General features: G+C 49.3%; 1 long non-coding RNA gene across 1 annotated transcript; it reads right to left on the bottom strand.

Moving 5' to 3' along the window:
• Positions 1-1,688: 1,688 nt before the first annotated feature.
• LOC112443471 (uncharacterized) lies at positions 1,689-20,591 on the bottom strand. Its single transcript, XR_009492381.1, has 3 exons — positions 14,507-20,591; positions 5,776-12,550; positions 1,689-3,737 (listed from the first exon to the last, which is right to left on the bottom strand). It is a non-coding gene; the product is annotated as an uncharacterized lncRNA (long non-coding RNA).
• Between the last annotated feature and the right edge of the window lie 283 nt (positions 20,592-20,874).

Here is a 20,874-nt window from a genome sequence, read left to right as displayed (position 1 = left end):
TCTCCTGTATTACAAGCAGACTCCTTACTATCTGAGCCACCACGGAAGTCCAATTCTATAGTGCCTTCCTACTTTCAAAAGTTTAACACACATGATTTCATACAATCCCACAGATACGCTTTTACCCCTCCTATGCTTACATTGCCCTTCCCCCCACCTCTTCCTATTGGAAGCCACTCATTTGTTCTCTGTATCTGTCAGTCAGGCAGTTCAGTCCCTCAGTCGTGTCCAGCTCTCTGCGACCCCATGGACTGCAGCACGCCAGGCCTTCCCTGTCCATCACCAACTCCTGGAGCTTACTCAAACTCATGTCCATCAAGTTGGTGATGCCATCCAAACATCTCATCCTCTGTCACCCTCTTCTCCTCCTGCCTTCAGTCTTTCCCAGCATCAGGGGCTTTTCCAATGAGTCAGTTCTTCGCATCAGGTGGCCAAGTATTGGAGTTTCATCTTCAGCATCAGTCCTTCCAATGAATATTCAGGACTGATCTCCTTTAGGATGGGCTGGTTGTATCTCTTTGCAGTCCAGGGACTCTCAAGAGTCTTCTCCAACACCACAGTTCAAAAGCATCAATTCTTCAGCACTCAGCTTTCTTTATAGTTCAATTCTCACATCCATACATGACTACTGGAAAAACCATAGCTTTGACTAGATGAACCTTTGTTGGCAAAGTAACGTCTCTGCTTTTTAATATGCTGTCTATGTTGGTCATAGCTTTTCTTCCAAGGAGCAAGCATCTTTTAATTTCATGACTGCAGTCACCATCTGCAGTGATTTTGGAGCCCAAGAAAATAAAGTCTGTCACTGTTTCCATTGTTTCCCCAACTATTTGCCATGAGGAGATGGGACCAGATGCCATGATCTTAGTTTTCTGAATGTTGAGTTTTAAGCCAGCTTTTTCACTCTCCTCTTTCATTCTCATCAAGAAGCTCTTCAGTTCTTCACTTTCTGCCATAAGGGTGGTATCATCTGCATATCTGAGGTTATTGATATTTCTCCCAGCAATCTTGATTCCAGCTTGTGCTTCTTCCAGCCCAGCGTTTCTCATGATGTACTCTGCATACAAGTCAAATAAGCAGGGTGACAACACACAGCCTTGACGTACTCCCTTCCCAATTTGGAACCAGTCTGCTGTTCCATGTCCGGTTCTAACTGTTGCCTCCTGACCTGCATACAAATTTCTCAGGAGGCAGGTCAGGTGGTCTGGTATTCCCAACTCTTGAAGAATTTTCCAGTTTGTTGTGATCTACACAGTCAAAGGCTTTGGCATAGTCAATAAAGTAGAAATAGATGCTTTTCTGGAATTCTCTTGCTTTTTCTATGATCCAACAGATGTTGGCAATTTGATCTTTGGTTCCTTTGCCTTTTCTAAAACCAGCTTGAACATCTGGAAGTTCATGGTTCACCTACTGTTGGAGTCTCACTTAGAGAATTTTGAGCATTACTTTGCTAGCCTGTGAGATGAGTGCAATTGTGTGGCAGTTTGAACATTCTTTGGCATTGCCCTTCTTTGGGATTGGAATGAAAACTGACCTTTTCTCTGATTCTGTATCACAGTGCTTTTATTTTATTTTTTAACTTTACAATATTGTATTGGTTTTGCCATATATCAACATGAATCCGCCACAGGCATACATGTGTTCCCCATCCTGAACCCTCCTCCCTCCTCCCTCCTCCCTCCCCATACCATCCCTCTGGGTCATCCCAGTGCACCAGCCACAAGCATCCAGTACAGTGCTTTTTTAAAACCTGTTATCATTATCTGTTACCATACTTAATCCTCACAGCAATACTCAGCAGGAGATATTATGCCTGTTTCACAGATTAGAAAACTGAGGACCTCTCCTCTGATCCAAACACAGGAACTTTATTGTAGGGATTTTCAAAAGCTAATTTTGGCAGCTCCAAGATCTTTTGTAATTTCCTTCCTGCTTCTCATCTGTGTTCTGGACCCGCTGTTCTCAATCTGGGTACTACAACACACCCAGAAGTGTTCCCCAAGCTGTTGGCCATTAGCAAAGAGCAGGGTATAAAAATTTGCAAATTATTTGCTTTGCTAAAAAAATATATGAATTAGTGTAAGTTCAAAGTTAATTAACTCCAGGATGGCAACAATCTCTGGGAGGTTGTGAATAGGAGGATTGTTAGAATAGAAGCAGATACCCATGGGAGTATTTTTCCCTTGGGAATTTGAGTCTCTGCAGACAAGGGGCTGGAACCACTGCTCGCAGCAGCTGAGAGTTTCAATCCGATGCCCTCTGCAGAGCATCAGAGATTTTTATGTGGCCATTTGAGAGAAGGCATCAACCATCCCATTGGACAGAACTGTGGTGATCTGGCCGCATTCTGGAGAGAGAAGCAGGGGGCAGAGCTGAGCACAGACCCAAGAGTCAGGCTGATCTCAGAACACTGGCCCATTAACCTCCTGAGCCTCAGTTTCCCCTTCTGTAAAATGGGGAGAGAAGTGTCTACCTGCCAAGATCACTGAGAGGACTAAGTAAGACAATGCCAGGATAGCACGTGGCAGGTGCTCGGCTGTCTCTCTTGCCCTTCTCTTCTCTGTCTGATGGATGTGTGGCATGAGGTGCTGTGTGTCGTGATAAACCCAGGGGCAGCAGCTACATGCACCTTCATCTGTCAGGGAATGTTTAAAATACTGTATTGAAAAAAAAATGGAAACGAGTTAAATATTCGGTACAGAAGATTGGTTAAATAAACTCATTCAGATTGATGAAGACTGTACTGCCAAATGTTTACAGGGAATTTGAAGCAGCAAAGGAAATGTTTATGACACAATTTTGAGAGGAAAAAATAGGGCACAATATGGCACATACAGGGCAGCATCAACTGTACAAAAACAAGAGCTCCGCGACCTGGAAAAACGTGGCAGGGGGTCATCTCCCTTTTCTTCAAATTGTGTTCCATTTCATGTGTCTTTTTTGCTGCAATTTCAGTTCTTCTTATATCAGTTTCATATTTTAAGGTATAACAGATTGAGATGAGAAAACTATCCTTTTTTAAAAAAAATGTAAATGTGGAGTTTCTGTGGGTGTCTGTTGCCCTCGTATGTCAGAGACCCGATTGTCAGGTGTTGGGTGAGATTAGGATGAGGAAGGCATGGAAGGAGAAGCAGCAAGCTCTGCGGGGAGGACAAGACTGAACTTGACCCCTTCCCTTCTCCTCCCTCGCTGTGTGACCTTGGGCAAGTCATTGAAATTCACAGAGCTCCTGGGTGCTCACGGTTCAAATGAGGGTGAGCATTTCCCCTCCCCGAGGACCCACACAGACAAATTGCAAAATCTTTGGCACAGAGTCGACGTAGAGCAGGGGTTCAATACACACTGATCTCTCCCTCTCTGTATCCCATGGGTATTTCCGGGCACGTGGCTGCCCCATCACCCAGATCGGGACACTGGCACCTGCTTCAGAGGCTTTTGGCTCAGGATTGATGTCTGCTTTACTTGCCACCAACGTGGATCCCGTGCCTGCACCATGAGTGCTTCCCACAAACCCTTGGGCTCCTGAAACTTGATTGCAACTCTCTGTGCGAGTCACGGAGTGTAGCTGTCGACAGCTTCATGTTCAAAGCGATGTTGAGTTATGGAGCAGCTGCTTCCTTTATCAAGAGCCTTTGAAGTCCAAACCTCAGCAAGCAGGGTGATTGGAGAGGATGACCTTGAAAGGTTCTCTACAAGCCAGGGGTCTGAGATTCTCTTCGGCGCTTTCATCACATTCCCTGGGGGGTAAAGTGGTCTACACTGAGCTGCACCAGCCGCTGCCACAGCCTGGGACGCTCACACTCCCCTCCCCTGGCTCCCCACTGCCTGCCTATCTTCCAAGGCGCCACACAAGCGTCACCCTCCTCTTGAAGTCATCCTGAAGCTCACAGCTCTCCTTTCTGATGGGCTTGGAGCACCACCCCCCAATTCTTTTCTACATCCTCAGTAGCATAAGCACCTTGAAAATGACTATCAAGCCCCTGGACCCTGGACTCCTGTACCCAAGGCAGGATCTAGCCCAGAGCAGGTGCTGAAGAGATTCTGGATAAATTAGTTAACCCCATTCCCCCCACCAGAGATCATAGCTCACGAGTAAAGCCAAAGCTTCACTGTGGCAACCCTAGAAAGGATCAGATATACAATGATTATATCTCTGTGCTAGGCACCCGCTAAGCCTTTCATGACCCCCTTTAATTCCCCAAAAGTACTCCAGGAGGAAGGACTTACGGTCCCCATTTTACAGATGAGAACACTGAGGCCTGGAGAGTTTAAGTGACTTGCCAAACATGTGGCAAGTTGGCCCTGAGGCTGGACTCTCCAACACTCCTCTCTGTCACGTGTCTATCAGAGAGCAGGAGGCTCTTTCCAGGAATTTAACTATTTCCCTTTGAGGACACAGGATGGGCTACAAATAATGACTCGAAGTGTAATTGACAAATTCTGAAATTCACCCACTTTAAGTGCAGAATTCAATGATGTTTAGTACATTTTATAGAGTTGTTCAGCAACCACCACAGTCTAATTTTTGAGCATTGCCATCATTCTAAAAAGAAACCCATTAGCCAACACCATGCATTCCCACTCCCAGCCCCAGGCAACCACTAACGTACTTTCTGTTGGGAACATTTCATATAAACAGCATCACAGCATGGAGCTCTTTGTATTCGGCTTCCTTCACTGAGACAGTGCTTTTGAGGTTTATCCATGTTGCAGCACATATCAGCACTTTGTTCCTTTTCACTGGCATCTAGGGATGCCGTCATACAGGTAGGCCATATTTCGGTTATTCATTAAACACTTGATGGCCATTTGAGTTGCTTTCAGTCTGGGGTTGTTTTGAATAATGGGGCTGCCACGATGTTCACACACAAGTCTTTGGGTCGGAAATCCTAAGGTTGGGATTTCTAGGTTACGTGGTAAAATTACGCTTTACTTTTCAAGACACCGCCCAGTTATTTTCCGAAGTTGCTGCACCATTATGTATTCCCACCAACACTGTATGAGGATTCCAATCTCTCCACATCTTCACCAGCCCTTGGTATCACCTACTTTTTAAAAAAGTGTACCCAATCTCCTGGAAAGTGGGAAGTGGCATTTCATTTTAGCTTTAATTTGCCTTTCTCTGAAGAATGATGATGTTGAGCATCTTTTCATGTATTTATTGGCCATTTGTGTATCTTATTTGGTGAAATATCTATTAGGACCTTTTGTCCATTTTTAATTGTGTTATTTGTCTTCTTGTTGAGTTGTGAGAGCCTGTTTTTTTCTTCCCTGAAAGCCACATTCTCAAAATGGCTTTAGGGAGAAGAGAGGAGGTTATTTGGTGGGAAAACAGATCTGAGTTTAAACCTGGGCTCTACAGCTTTCAGGCTCTGGAATTTCAAACAAGTACCTCTAGTTCACTCCATTTCAGTCTCTTCTGTTACAGACCAGAGATAACAACATCAGTTGCAATAATGCAAACAAAGCATCAGCATATAGTAGGGACTTATCCTCTATATGCTCAGAAATATTTATTTAGCCCAGCTGTGTGCTGAGCACCGTTGTTGAAGCTAGGAATACAGCAGAGGATAAGACAAACAGCCTAGCCCTCGACCTCACGGAGCTCACATGCTAGAGATGGAAACAGACAATAAACAAATGCAAAATAAGCGTATAATATAATGTCAGAGAGTGATAGCTGAAAACAATCAAGGTGGGGAGACAGTGTGTCCAGGAGTGGAATGACCTGGAACCTTCCTGGGTAAGGCGGTGATCATCAGAAAGCTGTTTTACCTGCACGTCCGCATGGTCCACCAGATGAGTGGCTGAAACAGAGGAAGAGCTTCTTCTCTCTCAATCATCACCAGGGCTGGTTTCATGGCTCGGCTTCTCAAGGTCAACCAGGCACCCAGACACCTTCCACATCACGGCTCTGCTCCCTCCTCCAAAGCACGCAAAGCGGCTGGCGACCTCATGCACACTGCAGGCTGCAGGAGGGAGTGAGAAGGAGGGGCACATGCCTTCCCTTCAGGAAATGCCTGAAGTTGCTCACACCCTTTGCCTCCCTATCCACTCGCCAGCACGAAGTCACATGGCCACACCTACCTGCCAAGGGGACTGGGAAACAGAAGCTGTATTCTGGGGCCCAGTTAAAACTCAGGCATTATATCACCTCGAGTTAAGGGATGATACTGGGAGGTATCAAAGAGTCCTTGCCATGGGTCATCAGGGAATACTCCTCTGAGGAGTTGAGCAAAAATCTGAGTGAAATGGAGGGAGCCAAGCAAGCTTCTGCGGAAGGGGCATTCCATGGCAAAGACAAAAGGAGTTCGAACATTCCTGAATCAGGAGCAAGGTTGGGGTGTTGGATGGAAACCAAGAAGTCCACAGTGGCTAGAATGGAACAAGAAGGGGGAAACTTGGTAAAAATAATAATAATAATAAGTTTGGTAAAACGACCAGGCCAGATAACATTGAGGAGGGTAGATTCTACTCTAAGTGGAAGACAGTCCTCTAGACAGCTATGAATACAGGACTGACAATCTGAAATGATCTCATTACACAAAGAGGGCTCAGACAAGAGCTGGGACCTAGGTAGAAGGTGAAAAGTGGTCAATGTGACATATCTTTTGGAAGGACAGTGAACAGGACTTGTTGAGATGGATATACGTGCAATACGCAAAAACAAAGGGAATCAAAGGTGATCCTGTTTTTCAGGTTGAGCTTTTATCTCTTACAGGTGTGTGGCCAATTATGATAAGATTAAGGGTTCATCAGTCTAAAAGTCAGTCCATGCCCCCTCTTCTGCTCCAAACCCACAACGCATTCCCACTTTTGTACAATGGGCCGGGTGCTCTCACCTGACCCTTGGAACCGTCCCAAGAGGTAAATGCTGCTCCCTTTCTGTTTAGATGAAAACACCAAACCAGGAGGCGTAAAGTGATGTTTACAGTACCATACCCTGTGAGTATGGTCAACAAAAGAGTGCAAAATGCAGCACTTGGATGCAGTCTCAAAAACGACAGAATGATCTCTGTTCATTTCCAAGGCAAACCGTGCAATACCACAGTAATCCAAGTCTATGCCCCAACCAGTAACACTGAAGAAGCTGAAGTTGAACGGTTCTATGAAGACCTACAAGACCTTCTAGAACTAACACCCAAAAAAGATGTCCTTTTCATTATAGGTGACTGGAATGCAAAAGTAGGAAGTCAAGAAACACCTGGAGTAACAGGCAAATTTGGCCTTGGAATACGGAATGAAGCAGGGCAAAGACTAATAGAGTTTTGCCAAGAAAATGCACTGGTCATAGCAAACACCCTCTTCCAACAACACAAGAGAAGACTCTACACATGGACATCACCAGATGGTCAACACCAAAATCAGATTGATTATATTCTTTGCAGCCAAAGATGGAGAAGCTCTATACAGTCAACAAAAACAAGACCAGGAGCTGACTGTGGCTCAGACCATGAACTCCTTATTGCCAAATTCAGACTTAAATTGAAGAAAGTAGGAAAAACCACTAGACCATTCAGGTATGACCTACATCAAATACCTTATGATTATACAGTGGAAGTGAGAAATAGATTTAAGGGCCTAGATCTGATAGATAGAGTGCCTGATTAACTATGGACTGAGGTTCATGACATTGTACAGGAGACAGGGATCAAGACCATCCCCATGGAAAAGAAATGCAAAAAAGCAAAATGGCTGTCTGGAGAGGCCTTACAATAGCTGTGAAAAGAAGAGAAGCGAAAAGCAAAGGAGAAAAGGAAAGATATAAGCATCTGAATGCAGAGTTCCAAAGAATAGCAAGAAGAGACAAGAAAGCCTTCCTCAGCGATCAATGCAAAGAAATAGAGGAAAACAACAGAATGGGAAAGACTAGAGATCTCTTCAAGAAAATCAGAGATACCAAGGGAACATTTCACGCAAAGATGGGCTTAATAAAAGACAGAAATGGTATGGACCTAACAAAAGCAGAAGATATTAAGAGGTGGCAAGAATACACAGAAGAACTGTACAAAAAAGATCTTCATGACCCAGACAATCACGATGGTGTGATCACTGACCTAGAGCCAGACATCCTGGAATGTGAAGTCAAGTGCGCCTTAGAAAGCATCACTACGAACAAAGCTAGTGGAGGTGATGGAATTCCAGTTGAGCTATTTCAAATTCTGAAAGATGATGCTGTGAAAGTGCTGCACTCAATATGCCAGCAAATTTGGAAAACTCGGCAGTGGCCACAGGACTGGAAAAGGTCAGTTTTCATTCCAATCCCAAAGAAAGGCAATGCCAAAGAATGCTCAAACTACTGCACAATTGCACTCATCTCACACACTAGCAAAGTAATGCTCAAAATTCTCCAAGCCAGGCTTCAGCAATATGTGAACCATGAACTTCCTGATGTTCAAGCTGGTTTTAGAAAAGGCAGAGGAACCAGAGATCAAATTGCCAACATCCGCTGGATCATGGAAAAAGCAAGAGAGTTCCAGAAAAGCATCTATTTCTGCTTTATTGACTATGCCAAAGCCTTTGACGGTGTGGATCACAATACTGTGGAAAATTCTGAAAGAGATGGGAATACCAGACCAGCTGATCTGCCTCTTGAGAAACCTGTATGCAGGTCAGGAAGCAACAGTTAGAACTGGACATGGAACAACAGACTGGTTCCAAATAGGAAAAGGAGTACGTCAAGGCTGTATATTATTACTCTGCTTATTTAACTTCTATGCAGAGTACATCATGAGAAACGCTGGGCTGGAAGAAGCACAAGCTGGAATCAAGATTGCCAGGAGAAATATCAATCACCTCAGATATGCAGATGACACCACCCTTATGGCAGAAAGTGAAGAGGAACTCAAAAGCCTCTTGATGAAAGTGAAAGTGGAGAGAGAAAAAGTTGGCTTAAAGCTCAACATTCAGAAAACGAGGATCATGGCATCTGGTCCCATCACTTCATGGGAAATAGATGGGGAAATAGTGGAAACAGTGTCAGACTTTATTTTTCTGGGCTCCAAAATCACTGCAGATGGTGACTGTAGCCATGAAATTAAAAGATGCTTACTCCTTGGAAGGAAAGTTATGACCAACCTAGATAGCATATTGGAGAAGGCAATGGCACCCCACTCCAGTACTCTTGCCTGGAGAATCCCAGGGACAGAGGAGCCTGGTATGCTGCAGTCCGTGGGGTTGCTAAGAGTCGGACACGACTGAGCGACTTCACTTTTACTTTTCACTTTCATGCATTGGAGAAGGAAATGGCAACCCACTCCAGTGTTCTTGCCTGGAGAATCCCAGGGACAGGGGAGTCTGGTGAGCTGCCATCTATGGGGTCACACAGAGTTGGACACGACTGAAGCGACTTAGCAGAGATAGCATATTGAAAAGCAGAGACATTACTTTGCCAACAAAGGTCCGTCTAGTCAAGACTATGGTTTTTCCTGTGGTCATGTATGGATGTGAGAGTTGGACTGTGAAGAAGGCTGAGCGCCGAAGAATTGATGCTTTTGAACTGTGGTGTTGGAGAAGACTCTTGAGAGTCCCTTGAACTGCAAGGAGATCCAACCAGTCCATTCTGGAGGAGGTCGGCCCTGGGATTTCTTTGGAAGGAATTATTCTAAAGCTGAAACTCCAGTACTTTGGCCACCTCATGCGAAGAGTTGACTCATTGGAAAAGACTCTGATCCTGGGAGGGATTGGGGGCAGGAGGAGAAGGGGACGACAGAGGATGAGATGGCTGGATGGCATCACTGACCCGATGGACATGAGTTTGAGTGAACTCCGGGAGTTGGTGATGGACAGGGAGGCCTGGCGTGCTGCGATTCATGGGGTCAAAAAGAGTCGGACACGACTGAGCGACTGAACAGAACTGAATCCTGTGAGTGGTGGATACAGGATTTGGAGCTGACTCTTAGGACCAAGCTCTTACGTGTCCAGCCAAGGTCAGCAGAGCCCACGGCCCCCTTGAGGTTGGGCGGGAGTTGCTGGAAGTGCACTAGTGTTCGCTTTGGCTCAGGTCCCCTGATGTCCCTCCAGCATCCACCTACACACACGCAGGCTGGCACACACAGACATCTGTACATGCGTCTAGGCGCACTCATACCGCCCCTCTCCTCTCTCACTTCTTCATTTGGCACTAGAAGCCCAGCAGAGGGTTCAGCCTGCCAGTCTAAATGGCCACGACACTGTTGTTGTCAAAGGTACAGTGTTCTTTCCATCCGTGCATGGACACCCAGAACTTTTTTACACAGTGCCTTTTTACACAGGAGATCTCTGAGCCCTCGGTGGGGACTGCAGTTTTCCCAAGACCTCATTGGATGGGGCCTTGGAAATCATGGGGCTCTTCCCCAAGGCTCGCCCCTGGAGATGTACAATACATACAGTTGGGGTGCCAAGAATCTGTCCAGGCTCCCGCTTTTTCCTGATGTTTCCTCTCTGCTTTGTGGCTAAGAACAAGGACCCTGGAACCAGACTGCCCGGGCTTGAATCCTAGCTTGACTGCGTATTAGCTTTGTACTATTGGGCAAGAAGTTTAATTCCAGAAGCCTACTTCATCTGAGGACTGCTGACCATGAGAATACCTAGCACAAGGGGTTCTTAGAATTACATGCTTGGATTGGTGCCTGGCATGTATGGTAAATGTTAGATGACATTATTATTATTATTAGATGGCTGTATATTAAGCTGATGAACTCTTTCCAAGGTTGATCCTGGTAAAACCTTCTGATTTCATGTGAACCAGACTAATTCTGTCGGTGTTAATGTCTCTTTTCATCCATCATTCTGCGGTAAAGCGTATCCTGACTCATTTTCATACTCGTTTCACCTTGCATCCTCAGCTTTGCCTTTCTTCCTTTCTGTCTTCCTTCCTTCCAGGCCCCCTGACTTTCCTTCTGTATAAGTTACGCTCCTACCTCAGTGCCTTTGCATACCCCTCTAAAGCAGAAACTCTCTGAGAATAAGACACTTGAAGTCGCAGAGCCGAGATTTAATCCCAGGTCACCTCCCCAGAGACTGAACACTGAAGCCTGTGCCAGAGGCCTCCTTCCCTTCTCCCCCCTCCCAGTGCCCTGTGTTCCTCAGCCAGGGCTCTTCCCTTGGGGATACACATTCCTGATGGAGGTCTCCTTCCCCCGGAACTGTGAGCTCCATGAAGGCTGGGCTGAGGTCCACTCTGCTCATGCAGCAACCCTGGTACCCAGCATGTAGCGCTTAGCACATACTTACTGAATGAATGAATGGATGCCTGCCTGTCTCTGCTGCATACGTGATCCCCAAAGCAGAGACTGCATCTTCATCTCTGTATCCCCAGGGCTCTGCAAAGTGCCTGGCACCGGAAGTCATCAGTGTGCACACTGACATGAAACTGACCCATCTTCCCAGCACGTTCACCGCCGCATGACCTCGCACGCCCCCTCTCGTAAGGCAACTACTAGCCTCCAAGCACCCACACGTGTCCATGCTTCCAAACCTTGTTCATTCTATCCCCTCTTCCGAGAATGCCCTTCTTCCTTCTCCATCTGCTGCAAGCTTTTTCGAGGCCTTGGGTAAACCTTCAAGGCGGTGGGTAAACCTCCACCATTCTCCCCTCCTGGGCAGGTTTTGGGCTTTCTCCTCTGCTCACAGCACATTCCTCCACTTGCTGTGCCCTATGGGATGGAGTGTGACTTTTTTTCCTGCTAAACTGTGAGCAGAGTCATGTCTTATTCATTTGTACACCCCAACCTGGAGGCCAGGGGCTCCCAGAGACAATGTAATGCACAAGAGATGAATAGATGAGCAATCACCCTGGCTCACCAGCCCTTCCCAGCACTCCACCGTGGCTGACATGCTTCCAAGGTATTAACATATGCAATTCACAGGAGGCGGAATGGCTGTTAACAACCCCATGTTAATAGAGGGGGAAAGAGAGGCCCAGAGCGGTCAGATACCTTGTCCAAGAATGAAAGGGAAATCTCTCGACTGTACAGGAGTGCTGGTGGCCGTGCGCGTTGCCACCCTAGGTGACGTGGAGATTGCAGAGGAGTTGGAAGGCACTGCCGCTCTTCCCAAGCCTTCTACACAGCTGTCAGCAACTTGTCATTCCTGGGGCCACAGGAAAGAGGACCCCTGCCCATCAGGAGTTCCCCACCCCACCCCATGAGCAGCCCTGAGGACTGAAACCGCCCCCTTGATGATCGTTTCAAGCTAAGACTCCAGGGTAGCCTGCGGAGTGGCTGGCACCCAAATCTGCTTATACTGGTACCAATAAAGCAAATCCTGAATCATCCAGGAGGCGTTGCATGCCCTGTTCTTGGGGAGAGATTTGGAGCCAGCAGGAAGGAGTCTCATGGAGGCCCCAGGCTGCAGGCCACGTTCTGTCCTCGTGGGATGCCAAGTCTGACAAAGCTCAGCAGCATCTCTGCACACAGGTGCTGAGTAACCAGGCTCTGCAGCTGGGTTTTCAGAATCTCAGCTGCTTCGGGGGAATTTATCTTTCCTGTTGAATGGGGGATGAGGGACCAGGGCTCTGAGAGTAACACAGACACAGGAGCTGGGGGAGCCAAGTTGAGTCTCTGCTTCCCTAGGGGAAAAAAAAAAAAAATGAGCCTGGGGCAGAAAGACAAACAAACAGGAGAAATAAAGCAGGAGCAGCTCCACCCGGTGCCTCCTTAGACTCTCAGACAATGAACGACCCCCTTATGTCTTCCGTGGGAGGCCCAGAGGTGGGCTTCTCCCAGGGGTCGGGGAGCAGGTGGCCATGCAAAGTGAGATGCAGCCCCAGAGAGGCTGGGGCTTCGGCCGGAGCCCAAGTCCCTCCGCCGGCGTGTCTCCACACCTCCTGCCTGAGTCCCCTACTGCGGCTGTCCCAAATCCCCACCACAGTGTGGCTCCAGACAGCTCACACTTGTGGTTCCAGAGTCCAGAAGTCTGAGACGGGGCTCACTGGGCCAAGCTCTGGGTGTCCGCAGAGCTGTCTTCCTTTCTGAAGGCACCAGGGGAGAATGTTTCCTTGCTTTTTTTAAAGATTTTTAGAAGCTGCTCACATTCCTTGGCTTGTGGCCCCATCTTCCATCTTCAAAGCCACTCGTGGCCTGGCCTGTCTCTCTCACGTTTGCTCGCCCTGACCGTGACCTTCCCGCCTTCCTCGTCCCCTTGTAAGGACCCTTGAGATTACACTGAGCCCATGAAGGGTGTTGCTCAGGTGCTAAGTCACGTCCAACTCTTTTGCGACCCCGTGGACTGTGGCCCACCTGGTTTCTCTGTCCATGGGATTTCCCAGGCAAGAATACTGGAGTGGGTTGCCATTTCCTTCTCCAAGGGAATCTTCCCAACCCAGGCATCCAACCTGTGTCTCCTGCTTTGAAGGCAGATCCTTTACCGCTGAGCCACCACCCGGATCACCCAGGGTGAGCTCCCTTTCTAAGGCCAGCTGATCGGCAACTCTTGTTCCATCTGAAGCCGTAATGCCCCTCTGCCACGTGACCTAACGCACAAGCTCCAGAGATTAGGGTGTGGATGGCCTTGGGGAAACCATTACTGTAGCACCACACCCCCCACCCCATATCCAGTTACTATTTTGGGCGGTACCCTCTGTGTGCCCGGCACTTTCAATAAGTCATCTTAAGTTATTTCTTCCTCTCAACAGCCCCAGGGGGGTCAGGGATGCTCCACTTCTTTCCAAGGAAGAAACTCTTGGAGAGTCAAGCCACATATGAATTTAGGGGGTGGGGAGGCTGGGGCCTTCTTTCATACAAAAAAATTATTGAAAATTATGTTTCCTGACTGTGTTAGTATAAACATGAATATATGCAAAGTGGCCAAATTCAATTTTTAATTTCTGATTTTAAAAAGAAATTGACAAGACTTCCATGGTGGTCCAGTGGTTAAGAATCTGCCTTGTAATGCAAGGGACACAGTTTCAATCCTTGGTCCAGGAACTAAGATCCCACGTGCCAAGGAGCGACTAAGCCCACGCACGACAGCTACTGAGCCCACGCGCTGCAACCAGGATCCCACGTGCCGCGACAAAGATTCCATGCGCTGCAGCGAAGACCGACACACCCAAATAAATAATAAGTAAAAGAAATCAAAACATGTCCCGGCCGCCTGAAAGTGTGGCAGGCTCTTGCACAATGGCCAGTGTGCCAGGTGAATAAGCAGAGCCTGCGGGCCGGCGAAGGGACCCAGCAGGGTTACGCAGCCAGCAAGAGGTGAAGCCAAGGTTACACCCGGGAGGCTTCTGACTCCACACTCTGGTCACTCCACCAGTCACATGGCCACTCCGTTAGCATCCAGGCAAGTCTCTGCAGAGTCAGACTCACAGCCATAGGGGCGCCAGAGGGTCTTCTTTTACACGTTAATGCACGTGCCCAGAGAGGGGGTGCGGCAGCTCAGAGACACACAGCAGGTCAGTGCGCAGCCAGGATGAGGGCCCGGCCTCCTGACTGTGCCTCAGGACTCTTCCCTGCCCCCTCCTCCTTTCACACGCCTACCCTCTGACCTTAAAGGCTCCTAGCTCCTGCATCCCTGCACTCACAGTCACAGATGCACGTCTCCACACACCGTGTCACCACGCACAATGTCCACATAAGCCTCGGCCACTGCAGCGCTGACCGTCTTCTCCCAGCGGTTAGCATTCACCCCACACGTTCATTTTACAGAGGGGAAAGCAGGCCAGGCCAGGACCACCCTGATCAAAGCCTCTCGGCCGCTGACCAAGAACGCCAGTGCGGCATCCAGCCCAGACCCCCGACCTCCAGGCCTGGCCTGCAAGCGCCCGCAGCGCTGATCACAGATGGCAGGAGCTGGCCCGAGGGCCCCCTTGCCCCTGCCCAGCTGGCAGAGACGAAACAAGGCCACGTAACCGGAAAGTTCTGAGAGAGCCATTTCCAAGCCCTCAGCGTCCAGGCTTGGCACAGTCGCTGCCTCCAACTCAGGCTCAGAGCAAGAAAAACCAGTTCCAGGAGGCTGCCCCGAGGCTTCAGGCCGCCTTCCGCCCTGACTGTAACTCTGCAAGGGGAGGCCGGGGGCCTCAGTGCCCAGCCTGGGGGGGCCTGGGCCAAGCCCGAGGGTTTGGCCTCAGTCTGCAGAGTGAACTGTCGGCCCCCAGGCCCCTCTGGCTTCCCCCCACACTATTACCTCCGCTGAGCCTGTTTTCCCACCGGGGGGAGTAACACTGTGAGTCGACCTCACTTCACTGGGCTTCCCAGGCACTGCATTTCTCACACAGCTCAAAGGTTTGCAGCCTGTGTCAGACAAGCCCGTCAGCACCATTTTTCCAGAATCATTTACTCACTTCCTGTCTCTTGGCCACATTTTGGTAATTCTCGCAATATTTCAAATCCTCTGCAAGCAGAAAGATTATGACTCGTTGAAGGCTCAGAAGATGGTTAGCACTTTTTAGTGATAAAGAATTTTTGAATTAACGTATGTACGCTGTGGCACACTCAATCGACTACAGTATCATGTAAACAAGTTTACATGAAACAGGAAACCGAAGATTCGGGTGACTCGCTTTATTGTGACATCTGCCTCATCGTGGTGGTCTGGAACAGAAGCTGAGGGGTCTCTGGGGCCTGCCTGTGGTGCCTACCCCGCAGGATTAAACGAGGTGCTTAACACAGGGCATGGTGCCTGCTGAGAATTAGAAGAGGAACGTGAAGCGGCTGACACTCAGGCTGGTTCCGAAAGCCAAAATGGACCGATGGGCTCACAAAGGACTAAGTCACCCTCTGAGGGGAACGTTACAGGGGTAGACGCCAAGGCCAGGGAGGAAGCAGAGGATGGGGCTCCCCAACCAGAGACATTCACAGCAGCCTCTGGCACCATGGAGAGACCTCTGACCTGGCCCCCAGACCGACAGGATCGGATTCTCCACCCACTGTTCCATGGGTAGAACAAGTGTCTTGCACCACAGGGCTGAAATTTCCAATTCCCCACCCATTTTACAGATGGTAAAACTGAGGCCACAGACACAGGAGTCACCGGCCAAGATTTCATGATGATGCCAGGACCCAAACCCAGAGTGCCCTGACTTTTGAAGGCACCGACTGACCAATAGTTTGGAGACGCCGAATCTCTGAATCACTCAGCCATCCTGGGGACAGTTTTCTACTTTTTCTTTTCTTTCATCTTTCAGCATTATCCGACATCTAACTCAACACAGCGGACTTGTCCCTCCAGCCCTGAGAACAGCTTAAAGAAAGAATGGATTGCTGAGTCCACTCCCCTCGTCACCCCGACACTGTCCTGCTCCAGGCATGATCACACACGTCTGTCCTCCCTGAGTCGTCCCCCGCCCCTGACGTCCTTCCTCTGCGGCCTCTGGGAAGCTACACCGCCTCCTTCCAGACCTCCTCCGACCCTCCCTGATGGATCTTGGCCCTGCAGATACCAGCCCATTGGCCCTAACCCCTGGGCATTTAAACGACCTAAAGACTCCCTCTGGACGGTATTCATTTGCCGTGTTAATGAGATAATTGATCTGTTCTCATTTACTCATTTGTTTATTCAACAAAGGTTTCCTGAACACCAGCCAAGAGTCAGACACTGCCTCTAGTCACTTACCTCCTAGTGAGGGGAGGGCAGCCGCCGGGAGGAATCACTCAGGACTTTGTCACAGCTGTGAGGTGCTGGGCATCCCAGGGGATTCAGCAGGGCGCCTGTTCCAGCCTCAGCTGCCCTCCCAGTGGAGGGACCTCGTCATCGAGGAAAGAGTCTCTCCCGTCACTGCGGGCGCTCTCTGGAGGTGAGGGCCCTCGAGGTGTCTGAACCATCTTGTGCCTCCTCCTGGGTGGCCGTGGGGTTTGCGGACAGTGATCCTGGCTCTGCCGCCCCTGAGTGAAGGTTTGGATAGAGTCACTTCCTCTTGGGTCTTGGTTCCTCTTTTGTGAACAGAACTGGGGCTCCTACCTCATCGATTCACTGCTGGATGGAGAAGTAGCCCCCAAGTACACGGAGGGAGTGAGGCCAGCTGCAGGGTACGGGGTCCCTGAGCTCACCTTCCGGAGCAATGGCCTAGAGCAGTGGCCCTGGAAGATGCTCCCTTTTCTGTGGATTTGGGAGCATCGCCTCCTCTTGTGTGGTCTCTGCGCTATGACCTGTAGGGCAAGAGGGTTGGACCACGTCCCTCCCAGGCTGCTGGAGGAAGCCTGCTGCCTAGAAACGGGACAAGTCGTCAGGTCTCTGCCCTGAGTGGTCTGGGCTTCATCTGTCCCCTCCCTGCCCACCGCCATCCCCAAGCTCTCAGACAGCGATGAAAATGGGAACACAACACCTCTGAAGATGGAGAATAAAATAAGCACTATTCACCCATCACCAACTAAAGGGATGTGGAGGAAAAGCATTGGGCAAACAGCCTCGCCATCCTGCACCATGGAACCCCGAGGGCCGAGCTGGACTGTCTTTAAATTATGGACCTTGGGAAACTGGAAGGCAGAAGAGAGAAGAGAACCACGCTCCCAGGAAGTGGGGGACAGAGGATGGGGCCCCCGGGGGACCTGGACAAGGACACCTAATGGAGGCCCCCTCTCCCGACTGGAACCACCACCTCCCTCTTGTCCCCTGGTTCTTGGTGACTATTGAGGCGGGCAGTCCCACACCTTGTATTATTTTTGGAACGTTCCATGAAAGTTAATAAAAGAAAGCTTCAACTAAAATTGGAGTCAGGAGGGCCTGTAGAAGGAACTCTCACACCCCACCACTCACCGTCAATTACCCGAAACAGGAAGACATCAGTTATCCCAACAGAAAAAACATCAGTCACTGACTCCAACAGAAGAGACATGCCTTGCGCTCCTCAAAAGGCAGGCCAACTACTTTATCCAGAGGGAGGAAGACTTCCTTCTTGCCCAGCAGCAAGCCCATCCCATCCTCTGCTGCACCCTTCTCTTCTGCCTTCAATCTTTCCCAGCATCAGTGTCTTTTCCAATGAGTCAGCTCTTCGCCTCAGGTGGCCAATTAGATCTTTACATTTACTCAGTTAAATGTTGTTTTTTAACAGTTTCAATCATGGGAATTCTTTCCTTGGTTCTTATCTCGAGCTTTCTTGCTGGAAGTCCTAGAACTCATTTGGTCTCCGGTCATTCCCATCTAGTTGGAGACTCACTCTAGCCAAGTCAACATTCCATACGTTTTCAAGTGTTTGGAACAATCGCTACACACAGACCTCAGGGCTTTGGCACCAGGGGGCCCTCTGGTTTGACTGTCTTTTCCCCACCTGTCCACCTATCATATCCCTCATGAGTCAGCTCTGAGACGCCCCTAACCCCGCAAAGCCCTGGCTCTTTGCTCCTTATTCCCATCGCACCTCGAGCACCCCTGCCGTGTTTCATGGTGACTTTCTCTGATGCTGTCCTGTCCCTCTAGAGTTTCTGGAGGGTGGGGTGGATCTAAGAAGGCAAGAGGGTCTGAGGCTGAGCTTCCTATCTAAGGTGACTGACCCTCTCTGAACTTCAGCTTCCCATCTACAAAGTGGGAACGATCCATTCTACTGTAATTCTACCTGGGCTGCATATTAGCCAAGGATACTGACACTGGCTCCTGCAGTCAGTTCAGTTCAGTTCAGTCGCTCAGTCGTGTCCAACTCTTTGCAACCCCATGGACTGTAGCACGCCAGGCCTCCCTGTCCATCGACAACTCCTGGAGTTTACTCAAACTTATGGGCATTGAGTCGGTGATGCCATCCAACCATCTTGTCCTCTGCCATCTCCTTCTCCTCCTGCCTTCAATCTTTCCCAAAATCAGGGTCTTTTCCAATGAGTCAGCTTTTCCCATCAGGTGGCCAAAGTATTGGAGTTTCAGCTTCAACATCAGTCCTTCCAATGAGTATTCAGGACTGATCTCCTTTAGGATGGATTCGTTGGACCTCCTTGCAGTCCAAGCGACTCTCAAGAGTCTTCTCCAACACCACTGTTCAAAGGCATCAATTCTTTGGTGCTCAGCTTTCTTTATAGTCCAACTTTCACATCCATACATGACCACTGGAAAAACCATAGCCTTGACTAGACGGACCTTTGTTGGCAAAGTAATGTCTCTGCTTTGTAATATGCTGTCAAGGTTGGTCATAACTTTCCTTCTAAGGCAGGAAATTAATTTCATGACTGCAGTCACCATCTGCAGTGATTCTGTAGCCCAAGAAAATAAAGTCTGACACTGTTTCCATTGTTTTCCCATCTATTTGCCATGAAGTGATGGGACCAGATGCCATGATCTTAGTTTTCTGAATGTTGAGTTTTAAGCCAACTTTTTCACTCTCCTCTTTCACTTTCATCAAGAGGCTCTCTAGTTCTTCTTCACTTTCTGCCATAAGGGTGGTGTCATCTGTATATCTGAGGTTATTGATATTTCTCCCAGCAATCTTGATTCCAGCTTGTGCTTCATCCAGCCCAGCATTTCTCATGATATACTCTGCATATAAGTTAAATAAACAGGGTGACAATATACAGCCTTGATGTATTCCTTTTCCTATTTGGAACCAGTCTGTTGTTCCATGTCCAGTTCTAACTGTTGCTTCCTGACCTGCATACAGATTTCTCAAGAGGCAGCTCCTACAGTCAGCAAGCCCTGAAATCTCCGTGGCTTAACCCAATGCTTTTGAACTGTGGTGTTGGAGAAGACTCTTGAGAGTCCCTTGGACTGCAAGGAGATCCAACCAGTCCATCCTAAAGGAGACCAGTCCTAGGTGTTCATTGGAAGGACTGATGTTGAAGCTGAAACTCCAATACTTTGGCCACCTGATGTGAAGAGCTGACTCATTGGAAAATACCCTGATGCTGGGAAAGATTGAGGGCAGGAGGATAAGGGGAGGACAGAAGATGAGATGGTTGGATGGCAACACCAACTCGATGGACATGGGTTTGGATAAACTCTGGGTGTTGGTGACAGACAGGGAGGCCTGGCGTGCTGAGGTTCATGGGGTCACAAAGAGTCAGACACGACTGAGTGACTGAACTGAACTGAACCGAACCCAATACCAGTTTATGGTCACAATCTGGTCCCAGATGGACATGTGGCCTCTGAGGTCACCTCGGCAAGGAGAGTGAAGGGAGGAGGGAGCGAGAAGGGAGGAGGGAGAGGGAAGGGAGGAGGCCGCCCAGGGCTTCTTCACTGCCTCAACCCGGAAGCCACTCAGGTCACGCCCACTTGCTCTTTCTAGGCCGTAATTCCATCCAATGCCCCTGCCACTACAGAGGGGGCTGGGAAATGTAGTTTTCCTGGGTGCGCAGGAAAGGGAAACTGAACCGGGACTTGGCCTGGTTGGACTTAGCCTATGGTGGACACATAGCCTTGTCTCCATGTATGGGTGAGAACGAAATGACAAAGAATGTGGGCTCCAGGTGCAGAGGCTGGCACAGAGTAGGCGCTCCGTGACTCTGGGCGCAGAGGCTGGCACAGAGTAGGCGCTCCGTGACTCCGGGCTCAGAGGCTGGCACAGAGTAGGTGCTCTGTGACTCTGGGCGCAGAGGCTGGCACAGAGTAGGTGCTCCGTGACGCTGCTGCTCATCCTCCAGCGGCATCTCATCCGCAACCCAGCCCAGCGTCTGGCCCCCAGCCGAGGTCAGGTGGGTGCTCTGCACAGCACCCCACCACGGACCCTGTCCCCAGGCTCCCCTGGCCACTCTCCCCGCAGCCTCCCCTCCCGCCTCTGCCCTCAGCTTGCCTGGGGCTGCTGTCTCCCCCTTCGGCACCTGGACCACTGTCTCTTTTCAGAGCATTGATTTGCAATCGGCCAGAGCAGCTCTAAATGGGCCAGTGAGGCCCCTGTCTGTGCTGAGTTCGCTCCATTTAGAGGCTCGGGGCTGTGGAACGCAAACCTGTTCTGCCTCTCTGGGGCCAACACCACCTCCCCAGTCCCTGAGAGACGCAAGAGTCACATCCAGACTCGGGGCTGCCGCAGCTGCTTTC

The sequence above is a fragment of the Bos taurus genome, chromosome 2 (genome assembly GCF_002263795.3).
Source record: "Bos taurus isolate L1 Dominette 01449 registration number 42190680 breed Hereford chromosome 2, ARS-UCD2.0, whole genome shotgun sequence".
Lineage (NCBI taxonomy): Eukaryota > Metazoa > Chordata > Mammalia > Artiodactyla > Bovidae > Bos > Bos taurus.
Note: the sequence above shows the minus strand (reverse complement) of the source record. Positions and strands in the feature narration are given on the sequence as shown.